Here is a 16,811-nt window from a genome sequence, read left to right on the forward strand (position 1 = left end):
GCTCCCAGCGGCACTTGAACCCAGAGCGTCGGATCGAAATTCCGAATCCGTAACCACTGCACTATGCTACTCGTCGGGAAAATGCACGATGCAAAGATGTGTTATCAGTTATTCAGTCGTGGTAGTTTGAAAACTCACCACCTTCGCCGAATGACTCGAGCACGGTTTTTTCGGTCAGTAAATGATCGTACTGTCAGTTTTGAGCCCCTCTGTATCAAGCTTTTCACCTAAATTAAACAAGAATGTCACAGTTCGTGTCTATGGTGCAAGGTAGCCGACCGTCTCATTGTAGCCAAGTTACGACAGTTGCTCGATTGACGCATTTCACGTCTTCGATATATTGTGTCTGAGCTCATTTCCCAATGAACCGGAATGTCATGCAATTGTAGTATGCGTTGGAGTTGTTTTTTTTTAGATGGGTAAGGACCTTTAAGATGCGATATCGTCGTATAAATGATGAAATTAACTTTGAAAGTGGGAACTTCGGAAGCAAAGTTGCCATCTACTCGGTATGCACGAGCTAACTTGAACGCTGAAGTAGTGGCTTCGAGAGTCCTGAGGTCAAGGTCGAGGAAATTGGGGGAATCCCAATTAGTGCGCATGCGTTTGTAAACGATAGGCGTGACGACCAGAAGAAACAAATCTCATCGCGAGTTCGCAAATGGGCGAACGTTGATCGCGCTGTAGCTTTTACTATAGTTATTGTTTTTGACTGGTTGAACGAAACTGTCTGTTTAAAGCTGTGATGATTGTCTTGAAATTGAATGACTGTCTGTAATAATGATTTTGTTGACCAGAATGTTGGGGAGAATAAAACATTTTTTGTTTATGTGGTAGCAAAGTCGGTTATGTTAAACGTCTTTTGTTTTAATGATTGTGTATCGGTGAAACTGTTTTAGACAAAATAGGTTGGTTAGAGCGAAAGTTTTGGGTTACTGGTAAATTTAAAAAGGCAGAACTCAAGTTTTTTGGGAATCAAGATATAAGGTGTAGTGAAAAGAAGATAAGTTCAGTAACTTTCATATTAATTGGGAAAATGTAATTTTTACAAACGATAAATACTTGTACTTAGTTGTACTTAGGTGTTTGTAAATTATGTCTGTCCTCGTTAATTGTTATCAGGATATATGTTTATGTAAAGTTGAAAGTCAAGATTGGATTTGTTTATCAGTCTTACGCGCGTGTGTGCATGTGTGATAGACATGGACATAGAACACTTTATAATCTCAACTACGAAAATTAAATCTCGGGTGTGGTGAATCACAATAAACAACATAAAACGTAAGAAAATAAATAAAATATCTAGGCGGCAATAATCAGCTCATAATAGTGTGTGTGTGGGGGGGGTGCACACACACACCGTCGAACACACACACACACACCGTCGAACACACACACACACACACACCGTCGAACACACACACACACGCAAACAAACGCACTGTGATGGGGTGCAGTAGTGAAGAAGTAGGGGTGCTGGTGCTCAGGCAGGAAACACTCACATAGTCTATAGAGAACGCCATGTCAGGGGTTGCAGTAACGTGACTTTTATTTTAACGATACCAGAAGTCAGTGTACAACACTTGTGCACAAAACGATCAAAAAGTGGATCTCACAACAACACACGTCCTCTCTCTCTCGCGTTTTTCAGATTTCTCTCAGTTCTCTCTCACACCCTAGCATGTACATACATAATCAAACTTTAGCTAGAGTCACAAACATCCAATCAAAATCTTAGTAACAATTAGCAACACAACATTCTAAGATAATAAGCCATTCCATTGGTTAAAGACAAGAAGAAAAGGGGGGAGGGGGTAAGGGATTACGACCTTCCAACCGCAACTGACACGCTTCTCCGTATCAACTTGACGAAACGCCGAGTCCAACGATACCCGGACAGGCTGGCGGCACATTACATAACGACCACCTGGGGTCCCAAGGTACCCCGGCGAGGGCGGCTTGACGTCAAAGGAAAACAGACTATGGTCCCTAGTGGATACAGCCGACTAAGCGAGTTTACGACCGCCAGGTGTCTGAGCATATCAAAATTTAACTTAAGAACAGATAATGGCATTACACAAAACATCATAAAGCGATCAGCAACATGAACTACGAACACTAGACTGGAAAATAACAACACTTTACTCTATAATTGGTGACTGGTCACCCTGTCACACTACCAAACCTGTCAGTTCGTATTTATGACCAAATTGCAAATATTGTCTTCCAGTATAGGTTTCACCAGCAAGAAGCAACTCACATCAGCATCCCTGGCATAACACTTTATTTAAAGTTCTGATACATCAGTATCCCTGGCATACCACTGTATTTGAAGTTCTGATACATCAGTATCCCTGGCATACCACTTTATTTAAAGTTCTGATACATCAGTGTCAAACTCCCTTGGCTTGAATGGCCTTCGATCAATAATTAAAAAGTGTACTGACAAAGAAGCTCATTCAAGTCATGGTAGGTCGAAAAGCCCATTTGGCATCGACGTGAAACAAAAATGTAAGGAGAAAGATACACGCATTTACTCTTCATTTATTAACAATGGATGACTGTCTTATCTGCTATGAAGCGCCAACTCCAGCCATAAGGAATTTAAGAATTCATGATGTTGATTCGAGTCGTCTTGAGTAGATTAGTGGACTCGGTTGAAGAACATCTTTTCCTCTTCCTGGGATGATTGGTGTTGGACAGCAAACACTTTTGACGATCAATACATGATGGTGGTGGGATCCACAGAGACGTGGTATGATATGACATCAACGAAGAAGCCTCTTGGGAAAGACGTGCCCATGAGGTGTAGACGCAAAGCGGCTGCAACCATAGCAATTTACGTCCAGGATAACAAACTTTGTCAGGACAGGAAACAACCAGCTAGCTAAAGGACAGCCCAATTGCAACCTCAACCCGTTCATGTAAGTTTGTGGACAACTCAACCTTGACCCCTTGGAACCCTACAACACCACCCGCCAAACATCAATAATGGCAAACGCAAACAGCTAATCTGTCTGAAAAACATTGAACCAGTTAAGGGAAGAACATGATCAGCGCCTCCGCCGACGCTAACTAATGATACTCAATTGAACAATAATAATAATTTGCCCCGTGGCTTGAATTGTCCTTTATGAGCCTAAGTGTTCAAAACCCAACTGGAAATTAAATCTTACGTCAAAATTATGAAACATCTTCATAAATATGAATAAAACGCTATTCTAGTATTAATGTGACAACCATATTGAATAACCGATTCCGCAACGGCTTCCACTACCATGGCAACTACGCTCGCGATGACAACTGCGTAATGGCAACGCATGCAACTGCTCACCTTAATCGCGAACAGACCGAAATAACAATAGGCTACACCGTGACATAAAGAAAGAGATGATCGATGTGACCAATGTGTGAAAAAGAAGACGAACACCCAACAGCGCACGACTTTGTTGCTCTCTTCCAATCTTACCCCATCGGTCCATGAATTGGTTCGGATTCATCGTTGACTACTGCTCAAGGATTGCGTCTGAATGACCCATGTCTGCCCAACCCCTCGTCCTTCAGCCGCACTGGTTTATCTTGGAAATCCGATGAGAGGCGACAAACATGTCATCTTGAGCAACAGCCTAGAACCGAATAACCACTGTCCAAGCCTTGACGTAAACATCAATTATTGACGTCAAATCGTGACGCTAGTACCACAACTTGATGTCATACATTTTACTTGAGAAAAGTCTTAAAACACAATTTGGCACAAGCACTTGCTTGTGACAATCAGTATCCCTGGTATACCACTTTATTTGAAGTTCTGATACATCAGTATCCCTGGCATACCACTTTATTTGAAGGTCCTGATACATCAGTATTCCTGGCATACCACTTTATTTGAAGATACATCAGTCTTGTTGATTGTACACATTGTTTTCACAAAACGAAGCTAACATTTTGTCCTGTTTTCCTGTTGTTTTGCTTTGAATACATTTCTGGCAAAAGAGAGAATTGAATTGAATTGAATTGAAATTTATTTTACGAGGGTGACAGAATAAGCAATGTATACATGCTTTTTTCATCCGGCCCTCGCCCATTGAGGGGTAACAAACAAGAAGAAATAAAAGATAAGTTTAACTATAGTACAAATGACATATTTACCATAATTAACATGTCAAGCAACCAATAAGACATTTTAAGATGCATTAAGATTCTTTAGCAATGCTTGAAATTTATATATAACAGAGAAATATGTGTTTGTATAAAAAAAATCCTTCATGAATTATATATAATCATGTTTTTCAATATAATCAGAGAGTACAGTTATATTTTGCCAGCTGCTTGATAATATTTCTTATAAGTTTTGTAAAAGAAACAGCATGTAATATTCCTTGAATGATGTTTCATGAATTCGTAATTTAATTATATTTGGAATGGCGTTCCACATAATTGCTCCAGAATATGATAGACTCGACTTGTACCAATTCTTGGAGTTGGGGTAATTAATTTGTTACATTTTCTATAATGATTTAGTTTGAAATTTGAGGCAATGAGTGTAGGTCCATTCCCTGACATAATTCTATATATATATATTCTATATATTCGAGAGAGAGCGAGAGAGAGAGAGAGAGAGATCATATATATAGCACGGTCAATGGAGAGCCTCACTTCAAATCAATGGTGTGGCTTATCCCAGCGAAGCTGGAGGTATCCCATGAACGCTATTCACGACTTTCCGACCTTGACATTGTAGTGGGGGTCAAGTGGGCGTCGGCATCATTGTCCAATCAGAAATTTTGATGCGCTTCCGCTTCCTGTCCCGCCCAATCTGCGCAAAAGAAATGGCGCAAAACTGTTTGCGCGGAAAAAGGTGATGAAAAAAAAGAACACAACCTGGTTTGATAACCAAATGATTGCGACCTTGCATTCTAGCATCATTTAATGTGGAACAACGACACATCTGATAAACAAATAGCCAGTTTGTTACCAACATGAGAAACTAGGGTTTAGAATCGAAGCGGTAAACCCGGACGCTGTTTGTACACGTAAATCCGGAGAAGCTATCGAAGTAGGTGACATGTCGTTTCACTCCGAGTGTGCCAGCACCGGCCCTCTACCCGCCAAACCCCCACTAGGCAGGGAAAGTGGTTCGACCTTGCATGACTGCAGGGCAAGTTCGATTTTGCTAGCTAAAATTGCTGCTAGTGCTGCCTTGTCTAGATCTGAAACTTTTTCAATTGGATTTTTTCTCTCTATAATACTGGAATAAGTGGGTGCTTTTCTAGATCTAAGCATCGACCGATAGATAAAGATGTTCCTTGCATTGCATTCTCCTAAATCTGTTATTCTAACCAGTTTGTTTAAGAATATAATTGTTCGTTTTTTGTTTGTTTTTAGTTGATAAGCTTACAAGATTTTTTCTTTTTTAAGTAAGTGGTTTCACACGTATAACATGAGACCCACATGCACTAGACAATGGAAGTTGAGGTCCTCGTTTAATACAACAAATGCCAGTATTATATTTCAGACTCCTTTTGGAGGAATGTGTGGGGTTTGGGTGTTGAACTTGAAGTGGTAGATTGTTTGCACAGGTATGAATGTTCGTACGTTCGAACGTGCACACATGTATGCAGGCATTTGTTTGTCAAGCAGGAACATGCAACATTTTGTTGACCGTATGTGAGTGCGTGTGTAATAAAACCAACGACAAACAATACAAAAAGCTCCAGCTCTGCTTCTTCACCAGTCACAGACGCATTGCGTTGTTCAGCTTTCCAGAAATATATTAACTCAGTCAGAACCCGCTTCATGAATATTTTATTTCAGGAAAAAGTCAATCGAATCTACACAAAAAAAGGTTATTGCGTTGTTCTGTCTTTGAGACTGTATCACGTAATATTGAGCTACTAGAAGAAACATGTCTGTTGCATAGTTTGACCCAACAGATAGAGAAGTCAACAGAGGTATTCTGCCGTCAGCAGCTTTATTGCTGTTTTGAATTTGATCTTGCATAATTTTAATACATAATTTTGCAACACACAAAGAAATCGTAATTGAATATTTTACGCAAAATTGAATAATTCGCAAACATGTTTGTATGAACAAATATTATTTTAAGAAAATATGAGTGTGAGGATGGACGTATTTTGAGTGAAGTAGCAGAAATTCTTTTTAAGTTCTTTAGCTACATGCACACGTTCTGTTAATTACGTTCTTAGCAGGGAGATCCAGATTAATAATACTGCTGTGACAGGTTGTGGTTTCCATACACACTTTGAATACAGGAAAAAAACAAACAAACAAAAACAGTTAAAAAAAAAATGTGCACACAGGATTAAAATATTAAAGTGTACAGAATAAAAGCAACATATGTACAAAAACAAATCTCGTGGTTCTCTTGTCAAACCCACTGTAGTAAGCACAGAATAGGAGAGAAGATTTTGGAGAAGGTGGCTTAACCTACTGAAGTAAATGATCAAGAGGATTCTAAGCATCCAGTGCTAAAGCTCTCAAATCACAAGACAAACACACTTGTTGTGGCTATCCGAACTGTTGATTTAAAAAAAAACATACCCACAAATTGTAAACATCTATTACAAAATTATAGATATTGTATGGATCTGTCTTTGTAAAATATACTGTACAGAAAATTTTAAATAATCTGCACAAATCTCGTGGTTCTCTTGTCAAGTAGTAGGCACAGAAAAAAACACAAACAAACCCTGTGTTTTGTCTTGTAAATTATACTTTACTAAATGTGTACAGTATTCTAAGAAAAGAAAAATTCTTCCTTTTTATCATATCAATTGCCTCCCTTGAATTTTATTTGTAAAATAATTCTGAGAAAAAAAGCGTTCTACTTAAAAGCAGTGCAATCAAGAAAATGGGTACAACCTGTGTGTATACCTTTATTCCTTATTCTTTTTATTTAATTGAGGATGTCACTACGCAGTTTTACTGATTTAAAAAAAAAATTGCTTCAAATTATCTCCCTTGAACAAACACTTCTTTTTACAATTAAATTTTGTTTACACGAAGAGGTAGTTTTAAGGGTATATACAAGAAAAGAATATTGCAACCTTAGATGTATTTACATTTGGACTAATTCCATTAAAAAAAATTCAAACTATAAATGATAAATCAAAATAAAACAGATTTTGGGGCTGTGCACAAGCTAATAGGATTAAACACGAAAGTCGTACCGAAGAATCGTCAAATACTTTTGCTAACAGCTATACTTAAACATAAGAAAATATGATCTGCATCTCTTGTTATGAAGATGATGGCACTGGTCCACCGAAGTGCATGCCATATATATGCTTTACTGTGCGCTCTCCCTCTCAATGGTCTTTCCCTGGCTGACTCGATTCTGAGGAGATAAAAGAAAACACATTCAGTACAAGCTGTAAACAATAACAACAAAACTAGTATTACTTACAGTAGCTGCTGGTTTCTGAGTATTTGATTGAAGGCCCAATCCGACTTGTAAGAAGTTTGCCCGACTGTCGCAGATTTGGTCAGGTAATTGCATGGAGTAAAATCATGCCTCAATTTGTTAACATACAAACTGCAATATTCTAAGGCTGTGAGTGTGAGAATACATCGGCGCCACTTTTTAAAAACTTTCTTTTTGTGTGTGCGCATGTTTTAGTGCCAAAAATGAATAGGCCGAGTGCTCTCTCTGCAAAACTTGTGTGAAGCTTCAGAGCTCTATCAATGGTTTGAAAGAAAAAACATACTTTTGAAGTTTTCCATTTTTGACGTTCTTGTTCCCTTCCCTGTGAAATTTATTGTCCGTAGGTTACCGGATTTTGTTAATGTCCGTGAAAACCTCAACTATTCATTGCTGAGTGCCCAGTGATAGCTATCCCCCTCAACGACCTAGCACTGCTGAATCCTGATTCTTCCCATTGTTTGATTCTGTAATGAAATTGTGTAGTTGGTAGTTATGTGAGCTTCTTCTTGGGGGTGGGGGGGGGGGGGGGGTTATTAAACCATCAGATCACAAAGTAAGACTTCATTGTAATGTGCAGATATTTGTTCAGGTGCCCACCATTTTCTATGTGAAAACATGTTGCTAACTAACATGAACCCAACCTTAAAACATGATGTAGGTGAGTAGCCCATCTAGAAAAAAGAACCTGTTCTAATTCGGAATTAGAACAGGTTCGTTTTTCTAGATGGGCTACTCACCTACATCACGTTTCATGGTTGGGTTCATGTTAGTTAGCAACATGTTTTCAAATTCTCATCAGGCAATCACGGCTGACACTAAACACAGAACAGGTGGGAAAGACATAATTCAATTTACTCACCTTCCTTGCATTGTGAGACTGGCCATATGAATCTGCTGAAGTAGTTCCTGCACATATTTAATCAAATATTCATCTTAATAACGTGTTAATATCGCTTGTTCTAGCAAATCAGACTTGACAGTTTTCTGAAGGCTTGCACAATTTAAGAGCTTGCCTGTCCCCAATCATTACAATAAGAAACAACATCTAGTATGCAAGTATTTTTAGGGTATGAAGGTTTTAATATAATGTCGGTTCTTCTGGGGGCATGGAGAAACACCTTACACAAAGTAGAACATACATAACAAATTTCAAACAATTGAAGTCACACCATAGTTTTACTCACAAACAAACAACAGCAATACAATAAACAGTCTGCAAACGCCTACATGTTGTCTACACTAGGTATAAAGAAACAAAGAAGCACATGAAGACAGGCTTTGTCAAGTAGACCATTATAGCGAATGAGCAACAGCTGATGATCCAGACCACCAAATTGACATGATTTCCCCTTATTCAGTTTGTGATTGTAGTCATATTGACGATGCATGACTTCAATTTTTCTAAGTAAGTCTCTTGGTGCGTTTACGGATACATTCATTGTCACAATTACGACATGCTAATGTCTAACCTGGGTAAACTTCAATTCATGACTTTTTTTAACTGGCATAGACATTATGAGCATACCAGAATTATTTTCCTGTTAGACTGTCTTCTTCTTTTTCTTCTTCTGCGTTCGATATTCATGGCTGTCATATCGTCAGGTCAGTGGCTGCCATGAAGTCTGCATAAACCAATTAAATAAATAATTAAGGAAAAAAAACACCCTTACATCATAATAAATCAGAACCATCAAAACCACCCCCCACCCATCCAATAAAACCTGCATACAAAAACACTTCAAAATAAAAAAATGAAAACATTTAATTCCACTTCAAAAATATAAAAGTTGTTATGCTTTATTTTCATTATCTCTTTACACACACAAACATTGCTGTGCAAATCTTTTTAAAAACATCAATGCCCGAGACACCAGTAACCTGTTTATGTTGTTGACCTTGTAGCTTTTCAGTTTAAGAGGCTGTTCAAAAAACCGTTTCCCTGGAATCTGCACTATGATAACCATGAATAATACCATAGGGAAAATATTACATCACCAAGACCTAAAAAATAACACCAACCGACACTCCTCACCCTTATTTCACCCACTATGCCAACCCAAAGACTGGAAAATAATAATCAAATACAGAATGAACAAAAATGCTTGATTTCATTTCTTCAATGATAAGTTGAAAATCTTCATTCTTCATAATAATGTTATTGGCATAATGTGTAATTGCCACAATTTACAAAGTTTTATGAAAAAATGATGCGATAAAAATCAAAGGGAAAACATTTGTTCATATACTGATACCTTATTTACCTTGTGGCTTGTGTGCCCCAGGTTTAGGAGCTGCTCAAACGTCCATTGCTCCTCAGTCTGCAAGAAATTAAGCGATGGCCTGAAGGAGAATGGAAAAAAATCCTTTGTCAGCACCCTGTGTATGTGTGTGGGTGGGTGTTTTAGATAAATAGGCAGGGTGGTGGGTGTGTGCAATAGGTACCACGCCTAATGCAGTCTGCAAAACAAGTGCAACACTTCTACAGAGCTTTTATGATACAAAGCTTCAAATAAGAAACACATTACAATCAAATGAAAGCTGAGCCTGTCATTGCAAAATAAGAAGGAATATACAACAATCCAGTGGCATGTAAAATATTGTTCCTTCAGAAAGATGGCTCTGACAGCAGAAACAATTTAACTTGAAGTTTGAGTCAAAAATTATTTCTCTACATTAGCGAACGTAGGCTACTTGCAGTTATACCCCTCACACATGAAATATTCACAGATTGAATAACAGTTTGTTCCCAATGTTGCTTCCGTGTATCGGTTAGATCCATCTCGGTTAGATCCATCTGCAGAGTACGGATTGTCATCCGTTTAAAAAGGAAAAACAATCAGAACTTGTCATCAGTGATCAACCTACCTTGCAAGAGTGGGGTGAAACACTCACTTCCTGCCAACATGTCTGTAACAAAAAGGAAACAATGCCAATGAAAGCTTAAAATGATTCTTTTGTTCAATATGTGTACACGTGCTTCATTTCTGGGGTGAAAGTGTAAAATATATCGATGGATTGATAGAACAATATAGCCTCAAGTTCACCACACCAAAAAATACTTATCAACATTGTCATCACTCGATCAGCTATTCCATCTCTTTCATGTGTGATGGTGTGAGCGTGTGTGTGTTTGTGTACGTGTGTGTGTGTGTGTGTTTGTGAACAAGCTTTGAAAAACGTATGTTTACCTTGCTCTAGATCTACTGATTTTCGTAGGCGGAGACTTCTCTGCCGTGAGGGCGGCTTCGTTTCCCTGGCAGAATTCAACATCTTGTACAGATCTGCCGGTGATTTTCTTTTCCTCCGCTTCGTGAGTCACTTGATCCACAGATTTAACGAACATTGAATGCTCTTTTAGTTCTTGTGACGGAAGTACAATCAAGGAATTAAGTGGGCATTCCTGAGTCCTCTGCTGGCTTCATGTCCACAAAGTAAATCGCACAAACTTGCAGGGTTTGGGGGGTAGTTTATTACTTTGAAGAAGAACAGCTAGTCGTCGCTGCCCGTTCAGCATTCTTCGCGCGACGTTTGCAGAGGAAGGCATATATGCATTTTTTTCTCTCCTGCTAAATGTTGCCAGGGTGCACAAACTGAGAAAGCATTCCTGATTTTCCACAATGTTCTACTTCTTTAGAGTCTTTTGCACAACATGATTTATAACTGCCAGTGTTAGTGTACGTCTAATTCATGATGCCTACCTGACAGCTGGGTCAAAAGTTACGTTCGAGAAAATACTCGAACTAAGTTCCAAACAACTCGAAGAGCAGACATGTAACATGTGGGATTTTGGCAAGCGGAAACGACGTAGATCTAATGTCATTCAAGGGTATCGTAATGTGGGAATGTCAAGGCCAGTTTTGAACTGAAGTTGGGCTCCGAATGGAAATAAACACTTCCTCCAGCTGCGCGACCCATTGATAACAACAGTTGGAACTGGTAGGAAGATGAACAGGTCTTGTGAACTGGCTACACACTGTTACGGTTCAAGTATAAGTTCAAACAAACACTGTACAAAAGGAAGACGTGGAACTTGCGAAGAAAATGCGAAAAAGTGTTTGTGGGTTATCGTCCCTAGTCACATGCTGGCGGCGAAAACAAAATGGCGGATCGCGTAGGTACCGATCGTGTGCGAGGTGGTGGTAAATAATTGTGCTCGGCTTTTTGTTGCAAGAACGCCCGTTACAAACAGAGCTGCTTCGGAAAAACTTTCCACAAGTTCCCTACAGAAGAAAAAAGGTGGGTTGTGCAGTGATTATTTCATCAGGTTTACCTTCTTCAGAATGAGAATGCAATGGCTCGAGTCAACTCACTCAGTAGACTACAGCGTCAGCGAGTACTTACGACTGTGAGTGTGAGTCAGCAGTCAGTACAAAACAACAGTTTACACTTGATGACAAACCCGTGGGCATATTTGCCGAAACCTTTATCAAACCTTGCTTACGGGAAAACTACAGTACAAAGGTACATCACTCATCCGTTTTGCGTTCAGGCAGAGCGTTAGATTTAGACTGAAGATCTGATTTAGCTTTCTTTGTCTTTCCTTTTTGCTTAGTTTAACAATAACATTGTTGTTTTTATTGTCAAACTAGGTGCAGAATATGGATGCAATTCACAAGGCGAGAGGACTTTGAAAAGCTGCAGCCAGCTGCTGTTCAAGGTCTCAAGCTTTGTACTGATCACTTTGAGGCCAACCAGTAAAACAATCCTGCAGAGAGGATCACTTGTGTGGAATGCTGTCCCGACATTGTTTGCAGTGCCCAATCCACCACCGAAGGTTATTTATTTATTGGTTTTAGGTTTTTGCAAACCAAAGAAGCACACTATTAAATGCAGGTTGAGTAATGACAAGTTTGAGGCTGATGTAAGAATTGAAAACAACAGCATTGTTCCCATCAAATAATGCCTGTTTGCATTTAGCGCAAAAAAATGATAAGGCCAACAAAAAAAAGTTACTTATTTTGGATCGACGTCTTGATTATGATGATATGATGAACTTATTTTGCAAAAAAAACAGCCCCAAATGGCAAAAAAGGTATAGGGTCGGCGTCAACAACAAAAAAGTTGTATGTTTCTGGTCACCTGACCCTACCTATGTTTTCCCGACGACCCTAGACATTTTTTTTTTTTTGCATTTTCAAAAATAAAAGGGGTATTCGAAAATCAATTGTTTTCCTGTTTTTCAACAAAATAGTTTAAAAGATGGTTTTAAAAAAAAAGGTTAGAAAAAAAATCTCCACCTTTAGTCATGTTAGGTCACAAAAAAGTCTGTTTAAGGTAACATAGGCCCCCCAAAAATAGCGTCGGTAGGTCGGCTTTTTAGTTTTGTATTTTAGCCATCTGAATATTTTAATTTTATTTTTTAATGCCCCCAAAAAGTCTAGGGCCGGTGGGAAAAAAATAGGGTCGGTCCGGATACCGTAAACAGATTATTTTTTGTTTTGCCTTACCAGAAACATACACTTTTTGTGTGTGGCCTAAGACCAATGCCATGAAATTGGGAGAAATGTTTCATTGTGACTGGGTGTTGGTTGTGAGTTTGTCAGTTAAAGAGCTGTGCAATTTGCAGGTTGCTAGTGGGAGGAAGCCACCATCGCAAAGGGTAGCTACAAATGAAGCCAGCACCGACCTGTCGCCTGATACACAAATTGTTCAACCAGGTAAGAGATTTTTAACCATGAAGAACACCCTGACATCAAAAAATGTTTAAACCCATCCATTACATAGTTGATAATCGCTGTATAGGGTGACGGGGGGTGGTAAGACGTCGGTCTATTAACTCGGAAGGTCGAGGGTTCGAATCCCGGTCGCGGCCGCCTGGTGGGTTAAGTGTGGAGATGTTTCCGATCTCCCAGGTCAACTTATGTGCAGACCTGCTAGTGACTTATCCCCCTTCATGTGTACACGCAAGCACAAGACCAAATACGCACGAAAAAGATCCTGTAATCCATGTCAGAGTTCGGTGGGTTTTAGAAACACAAAAATACCCCGCATGCTTCCTCCGAAAGCGGCGTATGGCTGCCTAAATGGCGGGGTAAAAACGGTCATACACATAAAATTCCACTTGTGCAAATAAATGAGTGCACGTGGGAGTTTCAGCCCACGAACGCAGAAGAAGAAGAAGCTGTATAGGGCGGATGCATGGATGGATGAAATTGTACCTGTAGTTCCCACACGTAAAGATGGGAAACATATCCTGTTAGAGGCATGGTTTGACAAGAAACAATTAAGTGGCTCTATTCCCATCTCCCCCCCCCCCCCCTTTCCCCGTCGCAATATAAGCTTCGTGGTTGAAAACGACGTTAAACACCAAATAAAGAAAGAAAGAAAGAGGCATGGTGTGTGAGGAGTTTACTGTTGTCCTAATCAATCAATCAATCAATCAATATAAAGCTTATATAGCGCGTATTCCGTGGGTACAGTTCTAATGGCCTCACCCATTCAGTACCAAACAAGGTCAATTCCATCATTGTTCCACATCGAATCCATAGTTGCTAATACACTTCATTTCTGGCCTGCCTTCCTACGCTATTGTTTATTTTCATTTTGTGATTGAATTACACATGTTTTAATTTCTTCCAGGTTGTAACTTGTTATGGTTATGTTATTTTATGTGTGTTTTGTGTGTGTGTTTTCTTTTTTAGATGACATTCAGGCGATCCTGGAGGACATAGGATGTAAAGCATCAAAGTCGTCATCCTCCCCATCCCCTCGTGAAGCGGAACTTCGGCAGAAGGTCAACAAACTGAGGAGCAAGGTTTTCCGATTAGAAAAGAAAACGATGGAACCCCGTGTAAAACGAGCGAGTAAATTAGCCAAGCCTCCCAAGAAAGACTTTGTAATAGAACAGTTGTCTCATATATTATCAGGCGAGGCGAGCTATTTTGCCATTTATGCCTGTTACATATTTACCGGTTATCTGCTGCTGTGTCCATTCCTGGCAGAGACGGAACGCATGTTACCAAGGAGCCGAAGGAGAGTCGATGAGATGAGAGAATGTGATTAACAATTGCCAACTCTCTCCGTACAAAGAGGGTCCAAAATTGTATCAAAATATAGATCGTAGGGAATTCAAAATAAAAAAAAAGAGACAAAACATGTACTTCGGCTCATAGAGCCTTCTTTAATTTTTGACTCAAAAGTCCATGCTCCGAGAGTCCTTTTTTTAATTTTGAATTGCCTACCATCTATATTTTTATACATTTTCAAAAAGATTCAACAGTCACCTTCCGTTATTCTTGAACTTGGCTATCCCAGCCTTACCTCAACATTCGATATTCCTGTGATACTTTTGACGTAAAATCAATTTTTACTGTAAAACACTTCGGCAAGAGGATTGGTCCAAGCAAACAAATAATAAACTTGTAAGATTTTTCCTGATATTTCCGATCAATTGCCTATGGTTTTATTTAGCTAAAAGATTCAAACGTCACACCTATGACCCATGGCTATTTTTAAGGGGAGAGTAGCATCCCTGGTGTGTTGTTTTTGATGTACCTTTTGGTCTGTTTACAGTAACATAGGCACACAAAAAGAGGGTCGGTAGGTCGGCTTTTCTTAATTTTTTTTTTATAACCATCTTTTTAAATTATTTTGCAAAAAAACAGGAACAAAATTGATTTTTTTTTCTTTTTCTTTTTCTCCAAATGCCAAAAAAAAGGTCTAGGGTTGGCGGGGAAAAAATAATAGGGTTGGTCGGGATACCGTAAACAGACTATTTTGCTTTGTTTTGCCTAAGCAATGACTAACAAACTTTCTTTAGGGTCTGACATTGTATATACTATACAACTTTTTGGGGTATTAACTAAATACATGTATACAGTTTTTGATTCCTTTTATACTTTTTCACAAATTACCCCCCCCCCCCCCCCCCCTTTTTTTTTTTGTAGTCTGCCCCGGGGGCGGGAGGTCTCCTAATTTCGGTTTCTAGGGTCATCTTATGCTTCCCCATGAGCTGAGAACTTAATTTAAAATGGGCCACGATTTTTTTTTTTTTTTTTTTCCCGCAGTGGGGCACTGCGGTTATGAAATTAAAGGCCCCTTCTGTTTTTGGAACCGCAGGAGCTTTCTAGTTTGCTGTTAGGTAGATTTTTGGTTCCTCTTTCCTGTCATGCTCTCTTTTTCTTCATGAATTCTTTTCTTTTTTCTGCCTTCTTGCTCATTCACCTGTATTTTTTCCAAAAATCTCTTCTCTTGCCGCTTGTCTCGCGATTCATGTATAGTTTAATCTGTTAGTGTTCTGATGTAAGTCCAGCAGTAGATAGGTTAAGCCTATTTTAACATACTGGAAACTGGTAATCTTCCAGTAGGTATTAATTTAGTTTTACTAAAGCCTGCTGGGACACAAGTAATGGGTTAGTGCATTTGTAAACAGGAATCGCTTGACAAGTGGCCCCCTTCATCCCCCCCTTCCTCGTCCTGATATGGCTCTGCGTAGTCGGCTGGACGTTAAGCAACAAATAAACAAACAAACAAACACGATTTTTTTATTTGTATTTTGTAATTGTGCCTTTGTCCAGTCACATGATTTCACTTTGTACTTAAAAACTTGGCACTGTCATCATTTTATTGCTATTTATTGTTCAGTTGTTCAGTATTTATTGCTATTGGGCATCAGTTGTTCAGTTGCCCTCTTTCGAATGAGCCATGCATGCATTATGGATGTGTTTAGCGAATGGGGATACCTCAAGCAATGTAAAAAAAAAGAAACAATGTGAAGCAAACATATAGCACCAAATAAAATAACCGAATCAGAATGGAAACTTCTTCAGTGTATGTGTGTGTGTGTGTGTGTGTGTGTGTGTGTGTGTGTGTGTGTGTGTGTGTTTGCTGTTTTAAATACCGAAAATGTGAAAATAAAGCAAGTCACAACATGAGAAAGATCGACTGTACTAGTCATAACAAAGCAGGAGACAGTCTGGTCAGCATGCAGCAAAGGGGAATAACTCATATTTAGCCATTCTCATTTCTAAGCATGCCCAATGAGGAAGTTATCCTTCTTCCCATTGTAGTTTCTTTGGTTCAAAGTAAACACTCAACTGAGGTGGCAGGTAATGGCGGACTTGACTTCCTTCATAACCAAATATCACTCTTCTGACAAAAAAACGCAAATGCTATGTTCAACCGGAAAATATGTAAACCGGAAAAGGAAGCGCATCAAAACCAAAATGGCAGCCCCCATGAAATCCGAAAGGTCACGGAAAAAAGTCGTGAATACTGTAATCGACTTGAGAAATGTTCATGCCGATAATACATGATAAAGAAGGATTCTTTGTACCCGATCACGGGCTATGGAAGTTCACCAACAATTGGGAACATACTAACTAAGATACGGTGGGTGACATGGGCGCCCCTGTTTTTTGAGCAAACG

The 16,811-nt window shown here is 39.2% G+C and overlaps 2 long non-coding RNA genes across 2 annotated transcripts; one reads left to right on the forward strand and one right to left on the reverse strand.

Moving 5' to 3' along the window:
* Positions 1–6,321: 6,321 nt before the first annotated feature.
* Positions 6,322–10,961, reverse strand: LOC138949769 (uncharacterized). Its single transcript, XR_011450430.1, has 6 exons — positions 10,633–10,961; positions 10,310–10,351; positions 9,706–9,784; positions 8,970–9,066; positions 8,304–8,350; positions 6,322–7,357 (listed from the first exon to the last, which is right to left on the reverse strand). It is a non-coding gene; the product is annotated as an uncharacterized lncRNA (long non-coding RNA).
* A 475-nt stretch (positions 10,962–11,436) lies between these two features.
* Positions 11,437–15,927, forward strand: LOC138949765 (uncharacterized). Its single transcript, XR_011450425.1, has 3 exons — positions 11,437–12,218; positions 13,011–13,101; positions 14,086–15,927. It is a non-coding gene; the product is annotated as an uncharacterized lncRNA (long non-coding RNA).
* Positions 15,928–16,811: the final 884 nt, after the last annotated feature.

Source organism: Littorina saxatilis, linkage group LG16, assembly GCF_037325665.1.
Source record: "Littorina saxatilis isolate snail1 linkage group LG16, US_GU_Lsax_2.0, whole genome shotgun sequence".
In the NCBI taxonomy this organism is placed as follows: domain Eukaryota; kingdom Metazoa; phylum Mollusca; class Gastropoda; order Littorinimorpha; family Littorinidae; genus Littorina; species Littorina saxatilis.